Raw genomic sequence first — 23,126 nt, 5'->3', positions numbered from 1 at the left:
CATCTTCCCGTCTCCTCTACCTGAAGCAGAGGCTGCATACAGCTGGTGCTGGTGTGCACACTGAATGTGTGATGATCGCATTTCATTTCACCCTCTGAGATGTGGGGGTGGGAGAAGAGTTAGCAGAGGTCCCCTCATCTTGCCCAGTTGGGGTGCAAATAGGGTTTCAGGACAACTCCTCCCCTGTCCCCACCCTAACGCCTTTGATTTTTTTATTTTTAATTTTCCTTTTTAGAGACAGGGTCTCACTCTGTCACCCAGACTGCAGTGAAGTGATGCAATCGTAGCTCACTGCAGCCTCAGAACTCCGGGCTTAGCCTCCAAAGCTCTGGAAATACAGGAATGAGCCACCGCACTCAGCCACCCACTGATTTATTTTTATTTTTATTTATTTATGTATTTATTTATTTTTGAGATGGAGTCTTGCTCTGTCACCCAGGCTGGAGTGCAGTAGTGCAATCTTGGCTCACTGCAACCTCCACCTCCTGGGTTCAAGTGATTCTCTTCTCATGCCTCAGGCTCCCAAGTAGCTGGAATTATAGGTGAGCATCACCACGCCCAGCTAACTTTTGTATTTTTGGTAGAGATGGGGTTTCACCATGTTGGCCCAGCTGGGTCTCAAACTCCTGACCTCAAGTGATTCTCCTGCCTTGGCCTCCCAAAGTGCCGAGATTATAGACATGAGCCACTGTGCCTGGCCCACCCACTGATCTTTAAACGCTTTCAGCATGAGAGTTTAGATCAGACATCAGCAAACTTTTTCTGCAAAGAACCAGGGCAGGCCAGGTGCAGTGGCTCATGCCTGTAATCCCCACACTTTGGGAGGCCAAGGCAGGTGGATCACCTGAGGTCAGGAGTTCTAGACCAGCCTGGCAAACATGGTGAAACCCTGTCTCTACTAAAAATACCAAAACTAGCCGGCTGTGGTGGCACGCGCCTGTAATCCCAGCGACTTGGAGGACTGAGACGGGGAATTGCTTGAACCTGGGAGGTGGAGGTTGCACTGAGTCAGGATGGTGCCACTGCACTCCAGCCTGGGCGACAGAGTGAGACTCCATCAAAAAAAAAAAAAAAAAAGAGCCAGGGTAGTAAATAGTTTAGGATTGATGGGCCATAAGGTCTTTGTCTCAACTACTCAACTCTGCTGTGGTTGTTCAAAAACAGCCAGAGACATAACATAAATGAGTGGGCGTGGCTGTGCTCCATAAACGCTTTATTTATGGATGCTGAAACCTGAATTTTCTACAAGTTTCATATGTCACAATATTTCTTCTGTTGATTTTTTTCAACCTTTAAAAACGTCATCCTTCACTCATGGTCATACACAAACGGGGGCAGGCCACCTGGAATAGGCCAATGGGCCATCATTTGCAGATTCCTGGTTTAGGTGAAATTGTTTATGAAAGTTCCCAATTCCAAGCTTGCAGCCCAGCTCTGCTCTCCCTCGTCCCCTCCACCCCCACGCACTTCTGAGGTTACCAGGGACCTGGGCCACACCAGCTGTCCCTCGATAAGATAGAGGTATGTGTGTGAAGGGACTGGAGCAAGTGAGTGGAAACCCTGATCCCTCCAGGGATGGGGGCGGGAGCGTGAAGGCTGTGAATTTGAGAGACGTGCTGATAAGTAATGTGGTTTCACTTCAGGTCATTTCCTGAAAGTCAGATCCACTTTGCACGTGAGGACAAGAGTGGGAGCTTCCCAATTCACTCTCGGGGCCTCCAAATTAGAAGCCAAATAGGATGTAGCTTTTGCCTGGGCTGCGTCTTCATCTGTCAAGAGCAGTTATCTTCAGCGTGTCACTGGGGCCTGCTACTGTCTGTCACTCACCCCCACCCAGTGCCTGCATTGTTGCTGTGGGGGCATGCACACCCCAGCAGGGGGAGGTGTCCAGTAACGGGTCCAAGATACCACTGGTTATTCCAACAAGGAGGGAGGTGAGATGGGGCCCCAGAGGGAGGACGTACCCAGCCAGGTCTTTAGAGGAACCTGCTGCTTCTGGCCCACACTTCTAGCCACAGCCTTGCCACTTAGGGCCTAGGCTAGACTCTTGGGGGTTCTCTCTGGAAAAGGGTTGAGAATGCTCTATAAAGGCCCAGTTATCTAGAGAGGAAGGAAAATAGCAGAGTCTGATGCTCAGAAACTGCCAGCTTCAGGCCTTGCACTGTGGCTCTCATCTGTAATCCCAGCACTCTGGGAGGCTGAGGCGGGAGGACTGCTTGAAGCCAGGAGTTTGAGACCAGCCTGGGCAATATAGTGAGACCGCGTCTCTACAAAAAACATAAAAAGTTAGCCAACATGGTGGCGTATGCCTGTAGTCCCTGCTACTCAGGAGGCTAAAGCAAAGAGGATCACTTGAGCCCCGGAGATCAAGGCTGCAGTGAGCTGAGATTGCACCACTGCACTCCATCCCAGGCTAGAGTGAGACTCCGTCTCTAAGGGAAAAAAAAAAACAAACATGCAACAAAACTGCCAGCCCCAGCTGGCAGAGATGCGGGGAGAGATGGGAAAGAAGGCAGGAAGATGGATGGTGACTCAGAGAAAACCCAGACAGAAAGGGCCTCTGAGTCACATACTCAGATTCCTAATCTCAGCCCAGACCTTGACTTGCTGTGTGACCTTGGGCCAATTGCTTTGTCTCTCTGAGTTTAAATGTCCTCAACATGGGGAGTCTTGCCAGCTTTGGCCCATCTCAAGCCTGTACAGTTAAGGCCCACTGGAAACCCAAGAGAGCATCTTCTAGGCCCCAAATGTCATTCCTGTGCAAGGCTGAAAGTCAGTGTGTCCCGGAAGACAGCCTGGTGCAGTGTGTTCTGCAGTAGGACCACTGAACTCATGGCACCCTGTTCTTTCCTTGCTCTCCCCCGCAGCAGCAGTCTGGGGGTCTAGAAGCTGAGTTGACCTGTTTCTTTGTCCTCCTTGCCCCCAAAAACTCCATAGGAAAATACACTCTTTGTAATCAGAAGACTTAGGTTAAGATTCAGCTCATCACCAGTCACGTGATGACTGGCAAATGACCTCTCTGAACTTTGGGATACTCATCTATAAAATGAGTCTAACAATATCTCACTGGGCTGTGGTGACAAGTTGTCTTAGGAATGTGAAAGTGCTTTGTAAACATAACGGCCACACCTGATACATATGTACATCTTTCCCTCTGCCCACAACCAGTCACAAGGGTCTCACTATGCCCTAATGCCATCCCAGCCATGCTGCAGAGATAGAACCAGAGTGGGCAAGGAGAGATGTCAACTTTGTTGACACCCTGCCCCATCCCCACCCCCCGATTTGGCAATGCTGGAGCCTGCAATGCTGGACTCCTAGACTTGATTTATTGGAGAATGGGGCTTTCATTCCCATTTGCTTCAACCAGCCCTGGCTGGGTCCCCACACTCTGGGTAGTTGAGCCAGGCTGGGATGTGGCCTCCTAGCCATGATCTCTGGGCCCCATGGCCCTGGCCTATCACCTCTGTTCCCACTCAAATCATCCAAGGCCTTGAACCTAGCCTCCCTGCCTTGCTCTCTGAGAATCAATGGTCCCACACCTCCCAAAATGACTGAAAAGGGGAACACTTCTACCCCACCTTCTCCCATGTATGGGTGCCATGCCTTCTCTGTAAAAACAATCCAGTATTGTTTGAAAAATTACAAGAGCAAAATATGCTCCTTAGAAAACACTTAAATACAGGAATATACAGGAAAAAGAAAAGGAAGAAAGAAATGTGGTCTAATATCCATAATTTACAAGGAACTTAAACAAATTTGTAAGAAAAAAAAACAAACAACCCCATCAAAAAGTGGGCAAAGGATATGAACAGACACTTCTCAAAAGAAGACATTTACACAGCCAACAAATATATGAAAAAAAGCTCAACATCACTGATCATTAGAGAAATGCTAATCAAAACCACAATGAGATACCATCTCTTACCAGTTAGAATGGCAATCATTAAAAAGTCAAGAAACAATAGATGCTGGCGAGGCTGTGGGAAATAGGAATGCTTTTACACTGTTGGTGGGATTGTTAATTAGTTCAACCATTGTGGAAGACAGTTTGTGGATTCTTCAAGGATCTAGAACCAGAAATACCATTTGACTCAACAATTCCTTTCCTGGGTATATACCCAAAGGAATATAAATCATTGTACTATAAAGACACATGCACACCTATGTTTACTGCAGCACCATTTACAAAGGCATGGAACCAACCCAAATCCCCATCAATGACAGACTGGATAAAGAAAATGTGGTACATATACACCATGGAATACTATGCAGCCATAAAAAGGAATGAGAGTATCATGTCCTTTCCAGGGACATGGATGAAGCTGGAAGCCCTCATCCTCAGCAAACTAACACAGGAGCAGAAAACCAAATACCGCATGTTCTCACTCATAAGTGGGAGTTGAACAATCAGAACACATGGGCACAGGGAGGGGAATGTCACACACCAGGGTGTGTTGGGGGTGGGGGGTGAGGGGAGGGAACTTAGAGGGGTCAATAGGTGCAGCAAACCACCATGACACATGTATACCTATGTAACAAAGCCGCGTGTCCTGTACATGTATCCTGGAACTTAAAATAAAATTACAATGAAAGAAAGAAAGAAAGAAAGAAAGAAAGAAAGAAAGAAAGAAAGAAAGAAAGAAAGAAAGAAAGAAAGAAAGAAAGAAAGAAAGAAAGAAAGAAAGAAAAAGAAAGAAAGAAAGAAAGAAAGAAAGAAAGAAAGAAAGAAAGAAAGAAAGAAAGAAGAAAGAGAAAGAAAGAGAAAGAAAGAAAGAGAAGGAAGGAAGGAAGGAAGGAAAGAAAGAAAGAAAAAGAAAGAAAAGAGAAAGAAAGAAAGAAAGAAAGAAAAGAAAGAAAGGAAGGAAAGAAAGAAAAAGAAAGAAAGAAAGAGAAAGAAAGAAAGAAAGAAAGAAAGAAAGAAAGAAAGAAAGAAAGAAAGAAAGACAGAAAGACAGACAGACTTGCTCTTGGCCTTCCTTTCCTGTGCCTGTGCCCTTCTTCAGGAAACCCTGCGGACTTGCCCCTACTGGAGCCTATGTGGCTTAGACCCTCCAGGCTCATAAGCAGTCAGGGCAGTGATAGTGATCGGGCCTCCCTGTCTGTGGCCCTCCTAGTAACAAGCCCTGTATACAATGGGTGCTCAATAAATGTCTTGGTTGACCAGAGGTGCGGGTATATTTCCTGGGATGTTATTACAGTCTTGTTAAGGGCAAGAGGAGGTAGTTGGTTGCCTTGTTCTTCTGAGGACAGGAAGATTGACATAACATTAGGGGTTCAGAAATTAAGATTTGGGGCAGAATGGCGAGATATCAGCAAAATAATGATCCTTTTAATGACAAGATGAAGATGGGAACTCTAAGGCTCTGTTTCTCTGCCATGGGGTGGAAAGCGATGTCACCTTTGAATGGAATTTTTTTTCATTCAATCATGCAGTCAGCTAGTACTCACTGAATTCCTTCTGTGTGTCAGCCGCCGGGCTCAGACCTGAGCAAGGAAGGCACCCAAATGAAGAAAAGAGTAAGAACATTTTGTCTGTCAGTGGATGAATGGATAAAGAAATGTGAGATATAGATACAGGTATAGATAATATTAATTCGTCTTTAAAAATTAGAAAATCCTCCCTTTGCAGCAACATGAGTAAACCTGGAGGAGGTTATGCTAGGTGAAATAAGCCAGACACAGAAAGACAAATACTGCACGACCTCTCTTACATGTGGAATCTGCAATAGTCAAACTCATGGAAATGGAGGTAGGTGGAATGGTGGTCACCAGGGACTAGAGGAAGGTGGAAATGGGAGATGCCGGTCTTGGGGTATAAGGTTTCAGTTACAACAGATGAATAAGTTCTGGAGATCTAAGGTACAACAATATGACTCCAGTGAACAATATTGCATTGTATACTTGAAATTTGCTAAGAGGATAGATCTTAAGTGTTCTTATCACCAAAAGAAAAGAAAGAGAAGAAAATCGTACCTGTGAGGTGATGGATGTGTTAGCTTGATTATGGTGAATATTTCACAATGTATACATCTATCAAATCATCAAATTAGACCCCTCAAATATAGGCTTTTTTTTTTTTTTTTTTTTAGACAGTCTTGCTCTGTTGTCCAGGCTGGAGTGTAGTGGTGTGATCTCGGCTCACTGCAACCTCCGCCTCCCGGGTTCAGGCAAATCTGCTGCCTCAGCCTCCTGAGTAGCTGGGACTACAGGTACGCACCACTGCACCTGGCTAATTTTTGTATTTTTAGTAGAGACAGGGGTTTCACCATGATGGCCAGGCTGGTCTCAAACTCCTGACCTCAAGTGATCTGCCCACCTTGGCCTCCCAAAGTGCTGGGATTACAGGTGTAAGCCACTGTGCCCAGCCAAATATATGCAATTTTTAATGGCCAATGTATCCCACTAAAACTAGGGGAAAAGAAGGACATTTTCCTGGAGGAAAAGGACTGGAGGTGGGGGAGGCGGGGAAGGGAAGGGAGGGAGGTGAGAAGAGGAGGAGAGAGCTGAGTGGTTGCCTGTTTCCAGGAGGTTGGGAGAACAGTGTGGCCTGAGTCCTAGATGCCCTGGCAGTCCACAGTGAGTGTAGGGGGTGTCCTGCCTCCCATGCCCTTTACTGGTCTCCTACAGATGGAAGCTGCCCTAGCAATGGGAGGAGGGCTGGCCAGGGGATCCCTTGGCATCCTACCCCAGGTAAAGGAAGCTGTTTCTGTCTCTGAGCCTGCACAGCACCTGTAAATGCCATCATCTTAGATCAAACTTAGATCAGACTAGTCTCCCCATCCCCCTAAGCAATTGGCAGGCACCGGTTTGATTTAAGTTACCCATGGTGGGCCTGGAGGTGGGTAGGGAGAGGAGGGAATGTAGTTTAAGTTAAAACAAAACCAAACCAAAAAACGTTTGTGGCTGAGAGCTCTCAACTGGAACAGCCTGACTGGCTGGGCCCAAAGCCAGAAGACAGGTCCCAGGATCAGGTGACCCCGCCATGCCCTTGGGAAGGCCCTGGGGGGTTGAGGGGTTAACGCCACTTCCTCCCCAGGCCACCCTCCAGAGCTCTGCCTTTTCCTATCCTCTTCCAGCCTCATCTCCCATCAGGCTACTTAGTTTGAGGTCTGAAGGGAGGGAGGGCCTAGGCCTAAGGACTTCCAGAATGGAGAGGAGGTGAGGGTTCACTCTACAGCTAAGCCTGAATGCCTACTGCCCCTAACCCCTGCCAGGCAGCCCATCCTAGCCCAATGCCAGGGCGAGGCACCAAGGATGCAAAGAAGGTTCTGCTCTGAGTGAGCTCATCAGGGCACAAGAACCCCTCAAGGGGGTGCAATTAGTGCCATAGGGATAACATCTCCAGGTGCTATGCAAGCACAGAGAGGCAAATAGCTCCCTTTACCTGGAACCAGAGAGAAGAGGGGGTATTGAGGGGGGTCTTGATGGTTGAGTAGGAGTTTGCCAGATAGAGAAGTGGTTGGAGGGCATTTTCAGCCGAAGCGAAGCATGAACAGATCACGCAGGGGTGAGGAAGGCTGGGTGTAAGAAATAGCGGGCTGCTGTGCGGGAGTGGAGCCAGAATGCCTGGTTTGCATCCAGCATTCTAGTTCCTCTCTTTCTTTCTCTCTTTCTCCCTTTCAATCCCTCTTTATTTCTTTCTTTTTCTTTTTAAAAATTTTTATTTATTTATTTATTTTATTTTTGAGATGAAGTCTCACTCTGTCACCCAGGCTGGAGTGCAGTGGTGCAATCTCCACTCTGCAACCTCCACCTCCCAGATGCAAACGATTCTCCTGCCTCAGCCTCCCAAGTAGCTGGGACTACAGGCATGTACCACCATGCCCGGCTATTTTTTTCTATTTTTAGAAAAGACAGGGTTTCACTATGTTGGCCAGGATGGTCTCAGTCTCCTGACCTCGTGATCCACCCACCTCAGTCTCCTAAAGTGCTGGGATTACAAGAGTGAGCCACTGCACCCAGCCTGTGTAGCTATCTTTAGATACACAAATACTTACTATTGTATTACAACTCTACAGTATTCAGTATAGTAATATGCTGGATGGATTTGTAGCCTAGGAGCATAGGCTATGCCATACAGCCAGGGTGTGTCATAGGCTCTGCCAGGTACGTTTGTGTAAACACACTCTCTGATGCTCACAGAGTGATGAAATCGCCTAACAACGCATTCTCAGAACATATCCCCGTCGTTAATCAACACACGACTGTACATAATAAAGCACGTAGAGCAGTGCCTGGCACACAGTGAGCGTTTGATCAATGTTAGCTGCTATCATTATTATTATTATCAGGGGTGGAGGGGAGTGGCCACAGAATAAGCTAGACAGGGAGGCGGAAGCCTGTGTAGGAAGGGCCTTGAACACCAGCCTCAGAAGCTTGGGGTTGATACTGAAAGCAGCAGGGCAACATGAAACGTTTTTTAAATAGAAGAATGATACACTTTACAGACAGTTTACTCCAGGACCTGGCAAACAGCAGGCATTTAATAAATACCTCTGGAATGAATTAATGCATCGAGATTGGAGGAGGAGAGACCAATTAGGCGGCCACTTCAGCGACCCAGGTATCCCATCATGAGGGCTGAACCCAGGGCAGCTGCCATGGAGTTTCGGGGGGAACCTCAGCCAGGCACTGGGCTTCCCTGCCCACCCCCCGCCTAACCCAGACAGGCGGCTTCATGGTCCCCGCTGCTCGTGTGCAGCGCACAACACCGCCTCATAACTCACTGTGCTTATGATGAAGCGGAGCGGTTGTTTGGGAAGACAGCCACTCTGATACCCAACAGCCCCCAGGGCCCTTCCTGATGTTTCTCTTCCACCATCCACTGCTTAACATGCCAACTCTCCCTCCCACACCCTGCTCCCCACGCCCCTCCAATGGCACCGATCTCTTCCCCCATTCACACACACCCCTCCGCCTGCCTCTCCAGTGCCGCAGCCTGGAGGAAATTTATTGCAGCTCCAGACTGCTATGGGCAAATACTAATAAAATGCTGTTTTGCTGCAATTTGTTTAATTGGCCACAGAAGAGACGTCGTGAGCACGTGCAGCCTCTACCCGCGACTGCCTGCCTTCCCGCCTGCCCTCCCGCCGGCCCAGCTCACAGATGGTCTCTCGTCCCTCCGCCTTGTCTGCCTGGCTGTGGCTACCGAGAATGGGATGATGCGGAGAGGAGAGGTAAGAGCGGAGGTCGAATGAGCCCATCTCCATCTATTCTTACAGCATTTTTTGAGTGAACCTTTCACCCATGAACCTTGGGATCCTGTGAACAGCCAGACAGCCTGAGTTCAAATCGCACCACTTATTTCCTCCTCTTACTGACGTCACCTTAGGCAAGTCATGCAACCTCTCTGTGCCCCAGTTTCCTCATCTGTAAAACGGGAACGATAGCAACACTGTTGTGAGGATTAAATGAGCTACTTCATGTAAAACACTCAGAACAATGCTTGGTCCACAGGAGGCGCAAAATCAACGTGAAGGACTTGGACTGCTTGGGTTCTAATCCCAGCTCTGCCACTTAGCGGTTGTGTGCCTTGGGCATGTTACTTAAGCACTTTGTAGCTCCGTTTTCCCATCTGTGAAATGGGATAGTGATTACATCTATCTCATAGAGTTGGGTGAAGATTAAAGGGATCAATCAACAGAAAGGGATGAGAACAGAGCCTGCCATAAAGTAAGAGCTGCAAAAGCATGAACCGTTGTGCTAAACAGACAGTGGCAGTGGCGGGAGCTAAGTGCTCCGGGTGGGTTGCCCGGGAAGATTTTGCGCCCCGCGTTCCTTCACTGGAGTGAGTTATGGCGCAGGGGTGAGTCCCCAGAGATGAGAATTCCCAATGGTAAACAGTTCGAGCTGCTTCCTTGTGTCTTAAGGACAGCGAAAGACCCTCACAGTGTGTCTCTCGTGGGTTAGGAGGTGCAGTCACCCTGCTGCAGCTCCCCAGACAGAGCCTGGGGCTGTGCTGCTGCTCATGGGGTCAGCTCAGCCTCCCAGCTGCTCCCCTCTTGGCCCCTGGCACCCACTCCCCGGGGGTGGGCATCTTGCCACCCGCCAGATGGCACTAGCAGGGGCTGGGGTGTGGGGGTGGGTGGGGAGCATTAGGCCAGGCTGCAGGAGCTGGGCACAGGGGTCTTGGGACAGATGGGCTTGTGTCTGTCCTGAGAATAGCATGCCTGGGGCAGGGCGGGGACAGCCCCATGAGGCTTTTGGGAGCTGGCTGAGGCCTGTAAGATACAGTGCACACGAGCATTCATACATTTACACACATCCATGCGCAAAAATGTGTGGCGTGTTTCCGGCAACCTTGACTTAGCCGGCTCAGGCACTTTTGTCCAAAGGAAACTCACCATTCCTAAAGAAACCTTGCACCCTGACCTCTAGGTCACGAATGCTAGAGCGTGCCACAGGTTGCAGGAGGCACTTACACCACTCCCACTCCAAGCTTTGCTTCCCTCATCTGCAAAATGTGGAGACAGCTTCCCTGCCTCCAGGGGAGGAGGTCAGTGGAGCACGCCTGAGAAGAGCACCTTGGAGCCAGCTGGTCAGGTTTGGATTCAGGTTTTTGTCCTGGGGATTAAACTGTGTGCCCTTGGACAAGTAACTTCACCTCTCCGTGTCTCACTTTCCTTATCCATAAAATGGGGATGAAGACAATAGCACATACCTCAGAGGGATGCCATGAGGGTTAGAAAGGAGCTAATGCCACGAGCGCAGGAAATGGGGTGTGGAAACCGGGCCTGGCGCCACAGGTGTGCCCTCTCCCTGAGCCACTTCATGACTGCTGCCCAGCGGCAGTTCCTGTTGCTGTGCTGGACTCTCTGATGACCAAGGGTGGGGACTTGTCTCTTCCCTGGCACATGGTAGCATTCAGCAAATACTTTTTGACTTGTTGGCAGGATGCGTGGCCTGTGTGGGGGTCCCAGCCTGCTAGGGTGAGCAGGTTGCTGGGCAGCTCCCCCAGCCGACCCTCGGAGGCCCTCAGCCCTGCCGCTTCATCTAGAATGGTACCATCTGCAGCCACAGGCAGCCCCACGCTACCCCTACAGCCCTGGGCCGGGTGCTCTGAGTCTCCCTCCTCTACACTCCACCCACAAATCGAAGCCCGCCCTGCCTCTGACTGCTCCCCTTCCCAATTCAGGTATAATCTCCCCCAAGCAGGGCTTTGATCCTGCCTCCCCCACCTGGAGCCTCCCTCACAGCTCCCTGGGCTGCTCAGTGAAGTGTACACATCCTTGCTGTACTTTCTAGACTCTTCCCCGAAAGGTGAGGGCCTTCCCAAAGCAGCCTATCTTCCATTGTATGGAAGAGAAAGCCGAGGCCCCAGAAGGGAGAATGGTGCCACCTCTCACAGTCCTGAGGGGAGCAGCCAGGAGAGCCGAGGCTCGGGGTGTCCAACAAGGAAGGGACCATGTAAGTCGGGGGCTGGCACTGAACACCTACGTCCTGCCCCCACCCATGAATGACCCCACATTCTGTTGACCCTCTTCCAATCTTGGGCATTCAATGGAGCAGGTGGATGGGGGTCTGGGAGTGGGGTTGGGGGTGGAGGAATGAGGGAGGTGGGATGGTGAGGGGCAGAGCGTGCCCTCCCTGGCTCTGCTGAGGCCAGTGCAGTCAGCTGTGGCGAGCAGCAGCTGGATATACACACCAGGATGCACAGTCCCACGCCCTCTGCCAGGGCCCAGCAATCAGGGGAGAGGGAGGCCAGGGAAGGCAGTGAAGTGGCTGGTGAAGCTCCCAGGACGGGGGTGGGAAAAAGGGGAGGCCTGGGGAACGCTCAGCCAGCCCCAGGGCCCCAGGTTTCCCCCAGGAGGCCTCTGGGACTCCTCACCCTGACTCCACCAGGAAGTGGAGTGACTTTAGGGTTTCTGTAGAGGCAGACCCAGCCGGAGCCTTGTCGCCCACTCCATCTCTGGGGAGCGGGCTACACTGTGGTCATAGGAGTGGACAGGATAACCACAGGCCCCAGGACTGGGAGGGGAAGATCATCGTTCAGAACAATCCAAAAACACTGGCCTTCCAAAGCAAATCCTATGACCTTGGCAGAGTGGACCCCAGTCCCTTTCAAAGGAGTGGCACATAACATTCTCAGAGACTGGGTCTGTTCACTCTACAGTCCCATGCCAGACTGGGAGATCGGGAGTGTCGGATCTCCCGATCTGACAGAGGGGCAGAGGGGTGGGCTCCATGCCCTCTGTTCCCCAGCACCAGGGACTCTCTGTTTGAGTTCCTTTGAGGGATTAAAGGAATCAGGAAAGAGAGGCGATGTCAAGCACTTGCTCCTTCCCAAACTCTAACTGAGAAGCAGCCTCAGTAAACAGGAGCACAGCCCTTGCCTGCATGAAATGTGGAGATTAATGGAAGAGACAGAGGACAAGTTCACAGACACTTCTCCATCCGTGTTTTCAGGGCCATAATGGGTTGGTGCAAAAGCTGGCTTGGACAAGTGGGCATGTACCTCAGTAGGGGATAGGGGAGGCTTCCTGGAGGAGGTGACACCAAGCAAGGCCAGGAAGAGGAGGAGTTGGCCAGTGAGGGGAGCCCAGGCAGGGAGGACTGTTCCTCCCGCTGACAGAACAGCATGTGCCATGGCCCAGGGCAAGGTGTGGGGGTCTTTTTGAAGAACCCGGAGTTCAGAGTGGCCAAGCGTACCAGCGGTAAGGCTGGAGAGATGGGCTAGGACCAGGTCACAGGGCAGTGAGGACCCAGGAGCATTTATTTCTTTTATTATTATTTTTTGAGACAGAGTCTTGCTCTGTCACCCAGGCTGGAGTGCAGTGGTGCAATCTTAGCTTACTGCAACCCCCACCTCCCAGGTTCAAGTGAGTCTTGTGTCTCAGCCTCCAGGGTAGCTGGGATTACACGCATGCGCCACCACACCCAGCTAATTTTTTTGTATTTTAAGTAGAGATGGGGTTTCACCATGTTGCCCAGGTTGGTCTCGAGCTCCTGGCCTCAAGTGATCCACCCGCTTCAGCCTCCCAAAGCACTGGGATTACAGGCTCAGGCTGCTGTGCACCCAGGAACATCTAAGTAGGGGAGGAACAAGCTGAAGTTTGCATTTTCAGATCACTCTTATTGCAACTGGAGAGTAGACCAGAGGCAAGGAGGCCAATCAGGAGGCAGGGAGGCCAATCAGGAGGCTGGTGCAGTAGTCCAGGGTGCGCAGCTGGTGGCCTGACCAAAAAGAAGTATTTCAGTTGCAGAACTGATGGGAGCTGGAAATGACCGGTTGGGGGAGTGAGAGAGGAGGAGGTGCCAAGTGGCTGTGGTGCCAGTCACCAACATATAGGATGCCAGGGTTGGTCAGTGGGGCTGGGCCAGGCCTTGGGTTTAACCTTGGTCCTCTAGAGTGTGAGGAGCCAGCTCCTCCCGTGTCCCTTCCCCTGTGGCTCCTCCCCGGCCAATGTGCCAAGCACTCACTCACCAAACCCCCTCAGCATGGCAGCAGTGCAGGGAGAACACGGAAACCTCTAGCCACCCGGTGCTTGCCCTCTGAGCTCTTCTAGTCAATAGAGGAGGTGGACCATGTGCACAAACAGCAGCCACACGAGGTCTGATCTGTCCAAGTTCGAACTTTATTGCTTTTGACTACAGGCTGTTTGCAAGGGCAGTAAATGATTAAGGGCCACATGAGTGGTACGGACTGTAATTGCCTCAGAGTCTGAGGAGTGGGAAAGCCCTTCTGGATGTACAGAAGAGAATTCTGGTCAGGGCTCGGGGGTGGAGAGGGACAGGGCTGCAGGCAGATTGGGAGCTGGGAGACTGGGTTCAAAGTCCCAGCTATGTTCCAACTTGACTGACTGTGGCCAAGGACTGTATCTCTCCGGGCCTCTGTTTCCTCATCTATAAAATAGGGGGGAAGATAAAGCTTAATTAAACTCCTGATCTCCCAGTCTGGCGTGGGATTGTAGAGTGAACAGACCCAAACAGTCTCTGAGAATGTGCCACTCCTTTGAAAGGGACTGGGGTCCACTCTGCCAAGGTCATAGGATTTGTTTTGGAAGGCCAGTGTTTTTGGAGTTAGGCAGACCAGAGTTCAAATTCTGGCTCTGCCATTTACTGGCTGGGTGCCTTTAGCCAAGCGACCCGACCTGTGCAGGACTCATTGTCTGTGGAATGGGACGGCTCCCCCCGGCCCACAGGGTGAATAAGATTACTGATCCCCACTGGCATGGGCATGACACCGAATCTCTTGGGCAAGTTCATACCAGCTCCAAATGTCCCAGGGTAAGGAAGCCTGGGCCTGAGGCCTGCGGGGACCTTGGCCATTCTTCACCACAAATCTTCCCAGCTGAACAAGAGGCCCTCATTGCCCACCTCCCTCCCCGTCCTAAAGTTTCCTACTGACTCTGCCGAGTGGGGGAGTGGGGCTCAAATCTCCCACCGTTCCCCCTCTGGCCCAGATAACACGCACACCAGTGGGGACCCTGGACTGCGGAAACTGCCCAGATAAACACTGCCTGCCTCAGATAACCAAGTCCCTATCGGCGTGGCATCTTGTTCTCCAAAGCACAGGCGCTGGTGATAAAGGGATTGTGTACCGGGCTGCATCTGCTGGGGCCCAGGTGGGAGCTTTTTGCAGGTTTTTTTGTTTTTGTTTTTCTTCCTCTTGCTATTATTTACAACAAATGTTTGGCCCCTTCAGGGACAAGTCAGTCCTCTGGCAGCCAGGGTCTCCCAGCTAGCCCCTACTCCCTCTCTCATCAAAAGCCAGACGGCCATTTGTCCCCCCTGATGGATTTCCAAGGGAGGGAGAGGAAGGCATTGGAGATGGGATTAGGGGGTGGCAGACAGGCAAATTCTGTTCAGAGCTTTTGGTGATTACAAAAAGCTTGGGAGGGAGGGTTGCTCCTTCAGGGTTACCTGATACTAACCAACATTTATTGAGCACTATATGAGGTGCAGCTTATTTGATCCAGTGGGAGTGCTAACTATCCCCTTCGTTTCCATTTTGCAGGCAAGACAACTGAGGTTCAAAAGGTCACAATACAACTGGTAAGAAAGACTAGAATCAGAGGCCAGGTTTGAAGCAAACCCTCTGCTCTTGCCCTCTGCACCCTGTTCCCAGGGGCCGCTCCTGCTTCTGGCCCTTTCTGGGGCATGGAAAGGAAACAGGTAGCTGCTCTCCTAGGCACAGAAAAGTCTGAGCCACACCTGGAAGCTGGCTTTGGGCCAGAGCTGGGATGCTGGGCTGGGAACCTGGGTCCAGAGCGGTCTTGCTGGCTCCCCGGCTCTAGGGTTGTCTCTTCCTGGGTAGCCTCGGAGGTCATCTAGAGCAAAGGTCTCCTGGGACAGACACGGAAGCTGAGATGAAGATAGACGTGTGACAGGCCTAGGATCAGCCAGCGAGTGGGTGCTGCTTGAAGACCTTGGCTCCAGATGATCCCAGCTCACTGATTTTACAGATGAGGAAACTGAGGCCCAGAGCAGGGAAACGACTTGCCAAAAGGCTACATAGCTAAAGTCAGTAGAGCTGACACTCAGGAGGCTGAGACAGGAGGATCGCTTGAGCCCAGAGGTTCGAGGCCAACATGGGAGGCTCTATAAAAAAAAAAAAGAAATTAAAATAAAGTTGAGCTAGGAATCAAACCCAGGCATCTTGACTTTCAGTGCAGGGCTATTTTCACTCGCCCATATTAGACATACACCACCAGATACAGACACACAAAACCACAGCCACAGAGGCTCAGGCACAAGGGGCCAACGGGGTGCACAAAACATGTGCACACTTCCAAGTATACGTGCTCACACCTGGCACTCCCACGACACTGTGTGGGACCTGCTGTCCATCCCCCCACCCTAGGACCTGAAGGAGACCCAGCTGGACTTGCTCTCCCCTCCCCTCCCCATCACCCCCCACCTCTAGAACAGCACCAAGCCAGGGAGCTCCACGCTGTGCTTAAAAAGGGCACTTAATTTTTCATTCTTAAATGCTGGGATGCTCTTGTCTTCCAGCTTCGCCCAAACCCCTTGGTGGAGATGGATGGAGGCGCGGAACACAGTTATCAGAAAGATGAAGCCAGGACTTGTCATTTTTTTATATCACAGAGCAGTCAGCCCGACGACTGATGTCCTCTACTCCGCCAGGATGAGTCCAGAACCTTTAGTGCCAGTAGTAAAAAAGACTATAAAAAACACCATTGGAGAAAGGGTAATGATGAAATTTAACTGCTCCCGATCACACACCTGGGGTCTGCTCGCCGTGGAACCGGGGGGTTCGGCCACATCATCCTTTACTGCTGTGTCCTTGCCTGTGCATTTAAGGTCCTTCCACTGAACCAGAACATGTGTCCACAGTGGGGAGCCTGGGGCTGTCTGCCCCACCCCACCCTGCATGGTGCAGAGCACAGAGAGTGGGAGGGAGCAGGGCAGACTCTGACCTAGGAGGCCTTGAGGCCTGTTGGACCTGGAGAAGGGGCCACAGGGCTGGATACCCCAGGAGTGTTGCTGAGTTGCAGGGTTGCAGAGGAGCTCCAGCCACAGGGCTACTGAAAATAGCATGGGGCTAGACTGTGGTTGGCTAGAATCTTCCTTCCTTCCTTCCATTTTCCCTCCCTCCCTCCCTCCTCCCTCCCTCCCTCCCTCCATCTCCTCCTTCCTTCCTTCCTTCCCCCTCCCTCCCTCCTTCCATCTCACTTTATGTGCCAGGTACTGTGTTACCTATGTGATTGTCATCTGAATATTCTCACTGCTCTTAGAATACAGCACTCTGCTTACCTAATTTCTAGCCATGTCTCCCCACCCCAGCCCCTCTTGTCTCATAACCCCATACCACTCTGCCCACTCGACCCTCCCAATGCTCTGTTCTAGCTGTATTGAAACATTCAAAATAATTTGCTCTCTCCAGCCTCTGGGCTTTCACACGTGCTGTTCCCCCTGCCTGGAACCCGTGTCTGGCTAACTCCTACTCATTAGCAGGTCACAGCCACAGCCTTCTCCAGGAAGCCCTCCCTGACATTCTCCAATCGGCTGGCTCCCTTGCCAAGAGCTCTCTACATCTCCCCTTTGAAGTGTGTTTCATCACAGTATATTGTAACTGTTGGTTGAATTGTAAGGCGTGTGAAGGCCTCTGTTGAGGACACTATTCTGGGTCTGGGAATTTAGCAATGAACAAAACAGACAAAATCCCTGGCCCTCATGAAGCTTATATCCCAGTGAAGGTGGGCCGACAAGGACCATCTGTCTCATTCAACCTTTGTGGACATGTCACTAAAGGTATGGCTGAGTTTAAACCTGAAAAGGGGCCAGGTGTGTGGCTCACACCTGTAATGCCAGCTCTTTGGGAGGCCAAGGCAGGTGATCACTTGAGCTCAGGAGTTCAAGACCAGCCTAGGCAACATGGCGAAATCTCGTCTCTACCAAAAATATAAAAAGTAGCCAGGCATGGTGGTGATTGTTGTGGTCCCAGCTCCTCAGGATGCCGAGGTGGGAGGGTGGCTGGAGCTTGGAAAGCGGAGGCTGCAGTGAGCTAAGATTGCACCACTGCACTCCAGCCTGAGTGACAGAGGGAGACACAGTCTCAAAAAAAAAAAGCCTGAAAAGAACTTTCAAGGTAGGTGGGATTATCCTTCCTTTGCAACAGAGAGCCCTCAGGTCACTGGTTAGGGAATAGCAAGACCGGGGTTCAAACCAAGGCCAGATGGGCCCCCGAGCGTGAACTTCTTTCTTGCTCAGCCTGCCTGGCCTCACTGGTCCCTTCACTATTCCTAACATGCCACGCATGCTCTCTCGTCCAAGCCTTTGAACACTCTGTTCCCTCTGCCTGGAATACTCTTCTTGCTGGCAACCTTAGGCTCCCCCCGGTCTCCTTCAAGTCTTTGCTCAAATGTCATTTTCTTAATAAAGTCTTCCCTGACACAACTCCACACACACACTCCTATGCACAATCATATTCTGTATGTTACCTGTTTTATTGTGTCTACCTCTACTAGAGCATTAGTTCCCTAAGGGCAGGGCCTTTGTCTTTTCTGTTCGTCGTCATATCACCAGTGCCTATCATAGGTGCTCAGTAAATATTTGCTGAGTGAACTGATGGACACAAGAAACGCAGAGCTGAATCAGGCCAGGTCCCTGCCTTGAAAGGCCTGAGTCTGGCCAAGGGAGACAGACATTGTCATCTGAGTGAGAGTCATGTTCTAACACAGCAAAATTCCTCTGATCCTTGTCCCCTTACCACCTCAGGACACAGCCCTCTCCCAAGACTCAGCCTTTTTCTGACACTCAGACCTTCTGTCTGTGGGCAGAGAGTGCCCCGATCGGCCCCAGGGAGGGTGAGCTGGGAGCAATGGGGCGAGCGGGACCCACAGTGGCTGACCTGGCACAGCCGGCATGGTCTCAGTGCTGGAGCAGCCCCGGGGGGAGCTGGGGAGAGTAGGGGCAAGCAGAGTGCAGGAAATGGAGCCCCAGCCCCAGCCCGTTGATGGCATCAGCTCCCATTCCCACAGTGCCTGTCAAGGGCCATTCCTTGGGACCCAGGAGTCCCAAATGCCAGTCCAAAACTCTACCCCTGACCCACCAAGGGACCTCGAGCAAGTCACCTTCCCTCCCTGGGTCCCAGTGTTTTCTCCCCTATAGATTGGAACTGGCCAGGCAATCCTGTAAAAGCCTGTAATCCCAGAGGTTTGGGAGGTGGGCAGATCACCTGAGGTCAGGAGTTCAAGACCAGCCTGGCCAACATGGTGAAACCCCGTCTCTACAAAAATACAAAAATTAGCCAGGCATGATGGCAGGTGCCTGTAATCCCAGCTACTTGGGAGGCTGAGGCGGGAGAATCACTTGAACCCAGAAGGTGGAGGTTGCAGTGAGCCGAGATCATGCCATTGCACTCCAGCCTGGGTGACAGAGCTAGACTCTGTCTCAAAAACAACAACAACAAAAACTACACAGATGGCTCCAAACCTTTTCAAGGATGAGGGCCCTTCTTTAAAATTTTTTTTACTGAAGCATCATAAACATACATAACAGTGATTTTTCACAAAGTTCCTCAGCGTCTTGACCAAGAAAGAAAACATTACTGACTCCCAAGAAGTCTCCTTATGGCCCTTCCCAGTCCCTACTTCCCCAAAAGGTCAAGATTGTTCTGATTGTTAACACTGTTTTCTGAACCTTGAGGCTCCCTTCGTAAACTCTACGAAATGCTCTTTTGATTTTAGTATCTGTGGGAGCCAGCCCCCAAGATGATGCCCACCAGCTGGAGTTCACGCCCTTGTTAATTCCCTCCCACATGGAATCAGAGTGATCTTTGTGACCAGCAAAGTATGGCAGAGGCGACAGTGTATGGCTTCTGAGGCTAAGTCATCAATGGCAGGTGGCTTCTGCTTTGCTGTATTGGATCACAGCTCTCAGGGAGCTGGGTGACCTGTTATAAGCCATCCTATGGAGTGCTCCACACAAAAATGAACCGAGGCCTCCCACCAGCAGCAAGTGGCAACATGCCAACCACGCAAGTGTGCCATCTTGGAAGCAGATCTTCCAGCCCCAGTCAGGCCTTCAGATGACTGCAGTTTCCACCAACATATGACCGTAATGTCACAGGAGACCCTAAGCCAGAGCTGCTGGCCAACCTACTCCTGAATTCCAGACCCATGAAAACTGTGAGAAATAGTAAATATTTATTGTTGTTTTAAGCTACTAAGTTTTGGGATAATTTGCTGCACAGTAATAGATAAGTAATACAGTATTCATTGATTGAGCAAATACTCAATGAACCAAGCCCCTTTGGCGTTCAGTCAGCCTTTAAAGGAATTCATTTTTAAAATTATCTGAATAGTATCAACTTACACTTGAATTAAGTTGATAATAGTATCAACTTACACTTGAATCAACTTACCCTTGAATTACAAAATGAATGAAGGACTTTCATTTTGGTCTTTTTGACAAAGACTTGGTTCAGGCTAAGGACTGGTGATAACTTCAAGGTCCCTGCAGGATCTGAGGCCCCAAGTCTGGGCCAGAGTGTGGAACTAATGTTGACTCCGTTGACCTCTAAGGCTCTTTTTATACAAAAACCCTGGAATCAGAGACTTTCAGGGACCTGTCTGCCAGCCCTCGCTCCTTCCATATGGTCAACAGAATGTGATAGTGAGAAACCCAGGCTTTGGGGTCAAGCAGGTCTGTGTTCAAAGCCTGGCTCCTCCTCTTCCCAATCTGTGTGATCTCCTCAAACAAGTAGCTTCAAATAAGTATACTTGTCTGAATCTCAGTTTCCTCATCAGAAAAATTGGAGAACAGACGCCTGGCTCCTCGGCTGCCGTATGAAGAGGAAATAACACATAGCTTGTCCTTATGATGAGGCAGCTGCGATGGTGATCAGATCACAGGCTGGCTGGGTGCGCTCAGGGCTGTCGGGGGACTGTTCCCCTCTCACCCGGCCCGGCCTCCCCGCGGGTGGCTGCACCCCTCCTTTGTGAGTCTGAAGGGCCAGGTGAGCATATGGCCACATGGCAGGACTTGGATGGAGTGGAGCCTGCTTCCTCTCCCTCGTTAGCGTCGCCCGGGGGCCTGCTCTCTCCTTAGCAAAGGCCTGGATAACGAAGGCCACAGCCTATTAATTGCGGTGACAGTGATAAAGGAAGAGGGGGAGGCTGCTATTTGTCTTGCCCGTAACCTCTCGCATCATTCCAAGATGAATGAAAACTCATTTTCTGCTTTGATTCAGTCTAATTTCTCTGGGCCCCCTGGGCCTCATGGGGGGAAGGGACTCACAGCCCCTGCTGAGGAGGAATCGAGGGGAGGAGGAGAAGGGGTCAGAGGTCACAGAGGGAGGAGGATGGGCTCCACTGGGGAACCAAGACCTTGGTGGGGGCAGTGATTAGAGCATTCAGTCATTAGGCAGACGGTGGGCTGGGGCTTACACAGGTGCTGGCTAAGTGCATCCACAAACTAATCTGGTGAAGACGGGAGTGTGCTGCCCACTTCACAGATGAGACAATGGTGGCACTTGGGAGAAAATGGCTGGCACAAGGTCACACAGCGAGTGAGGGCCAACACCCAGCTTCAGTGGGGAGGAGAGCCTGGCCGGGCCTTCGCTGGCTCTTTCCCGGTCAGTCAGTCACTCATAGCATGGTGTCCCGCCTGGATGAATGACTTCATCAGCACGCAAGTCCCATGGACGGGAAAGGACCATCCAGTAGGGAAGCTGCTGGCCTACCTGTCCTTTCTCCCTCAGGGGACTGGGAAAGGAGAGGGGCCTGGGGATGGGGAATGGACCGTTCTGTCCATCAAAGAACAAAGACTGGCCAAGTAGGGCCTTGTTAGAATTGCCATTTTCTCTGCTGTAAGATGGAGCCAACAGTCCCTATCTCCCAGGACCACATGGTGACTGGAGAGGGGGTGATAGGCATGTGTGTGAAGGTGCTTCACCCCTACTACTTCCGCTCTGTCGAAAGGGAGAAGCGAAGCAGTCGTCCCCAGATATTTGACCTGCTTTGTCCTAGGTTAAACATCTCCAGTGGTCAATCTGCCCCTAAGTCCCTGCACCTGCCAGTCCTGATCTATCACTTGGGTCTCCTTTGATGGTCCAGAGGTCCCCTCACCACCTCAGGACACAGCCCTCTTCCAAGATTCAGTCTTTCTCTGACACCCCGGCCATGAGCCTGTGGGCAGAGAGTGCCCCGATTGGCCCCAGGGATGGCGAGCTGGGAGGGGCAAGACGAGCAGGATCCACAGTGGCTGACCTGGCACAGCCAGCACCGTCTCAGTTCTGGAGCAGCCCTAGGGGAGCTGGGCAAAAGACTCAGAGACCCAGAGAGTGGGAGGGGCCTGGGTCTGTGACTTCCCTGCTAAGGTGGCCTGGCAGCCCCAGGGGAGCTGCATGGACTGTAAAGAAGGTGGGAGATACCCCCAGGCCAGCTGCAGGTTCACAGGAGAAACTCAGCTATGTGTGTCCAACGCGTATCACATAACATCTTCCCAGGGCTTTGGGCCACAAGGTGGAAGTGCTGTAACTGGGAGGAATTTTCTGATGGTGCAATGCATGAGTCAGCATGGGCCCTGAGGCCCGGCAGCCTGATGTGAGCCACAGCTCTACTGTGTGACCTTGGGTAAGTTGCTTTGCCTCTCTGGACTTCACTTTTGCTATCTGAAAATAATCCTCCTCATATGGTTATCAGTTCACTTATATAAAACACTTAGAGCATGTGTCTAAGTGGGCTGGGACAGGTCTGAGCCTGGGTTGTGCTCTGAGGGGCTGCAGCCAGGCTAGGAAGGGCTGGTGGAGGATGTGCGTGAGAACTAAGGCAGCTGACTCTACTCATGTCCCCCTCACCCCCCACCAATCTATGGCATCCTCCCATCTGCCCCAGATCTGAATTGCAAATGACCTTCCTTTCCCCACCACTCCAGCTGGAGACAGCTGAGCCCAAAGACGATGTGTCCCTGCCCCTGTAGGGCGCCCTAGCCTTGCTGTGTCTCAAAGGGTCTGCAGGCGGAGCCCTCAGACCAGGGCCCCTTTCCAGGATCCTGAGAGAGTAGGCAAGGCCCAGTAAGAGCCACCTAACCTGGCATTCAAGGCCTTCACAGCCTGGCCTCACCTTCTTTCTCTGCTCCCATCTCCATCCCCATCCCCTACCTCCCACCCCACCCCCTTCTCCCTAGGCTCAGTGTTAACTCCTATACTAATGTAGGGAAGGTAGATGATCTTTGTTGAGTGCTTACAGGTGTTTACAGTGCTGGCAGGTGCCAGGCTCTGGGTGCTGTATTATAAGCATCAGCTTGGATACACTTTCTACAACTCCATGAGGTACGTACTGTTGAGAATCCCATTCTACAGATGGAGGGACTGAGACTCAGAGAGGTTATATACCTCTAGCAGGTGGCAGAGCTGGGACGCACAATCACATTTTGCTCCCTCCAGAGTCCAGCTCTTAACCCTTACTCTGTCCTGCCATGAAGCCGACCCTGCATAAAATATATGGGAGAAATGAAGTCAGGGAGCCAGGATCTGTAATGAAGAAATAAAAGGAGCTTCTAGAGGTAGTCATTCATTCACTGATTTGATATTTACCGAGCATCTACTAGATGCTGGGCACTCAGAGATAATTATAATGATGATGAGAATAACATCAGTGGTAAAAACATTAGTGATAGTGGTAGGGTAAACACTATTGCTGACATCTTCTGAGCTC

General features: G+C 51.0%; 1 protein-coding gene across 1 annotated transcript in view; it reads right to left on the bottom strand.

Moving 5' to 3' along the window:
- Window positions 1–13,556: 13,556 nt before the first annotated feature.
- The window catches only part of LOC119622100 (uncharacterized), a 76,220-nt gene continuing 66,650 nt past the window's right edge, over window positions 13,557–23,126 (bottom strand). Inside the window, exons 2-3 of the transcript XR_012088798.1 lie at window positions 14,894–14,994; window positions 13,557–13,845 (exon numbers count right to left, since the gene is read on the bottom strand). The gene's annotated coding sequence lies outside the window, so the exon portion shown is untranslated. The remainder of the gene's footprint in view (window positions 13,846–14,893; window positions 14,995–23,126) is intronic.

Source organism: Chlorocebus sabaeus, chromosome 16, assembly GCF_047675955.1.
Source record: "Chlorocebus sabaeus isolate Y175 chromosome 16, mChlSab1.0.hap1, whole genome shotgun sequence".
NCBI classification, from domain to species: Eukaryota; Metazoa; Chordata; class Mammalia; order Primates; family Cercopithecidae; genus Chlorocebus; species Chlorocebus sabaeus.
This window is presented reverse-complemented; position numbering and strand designations above follow the sequence as displayed.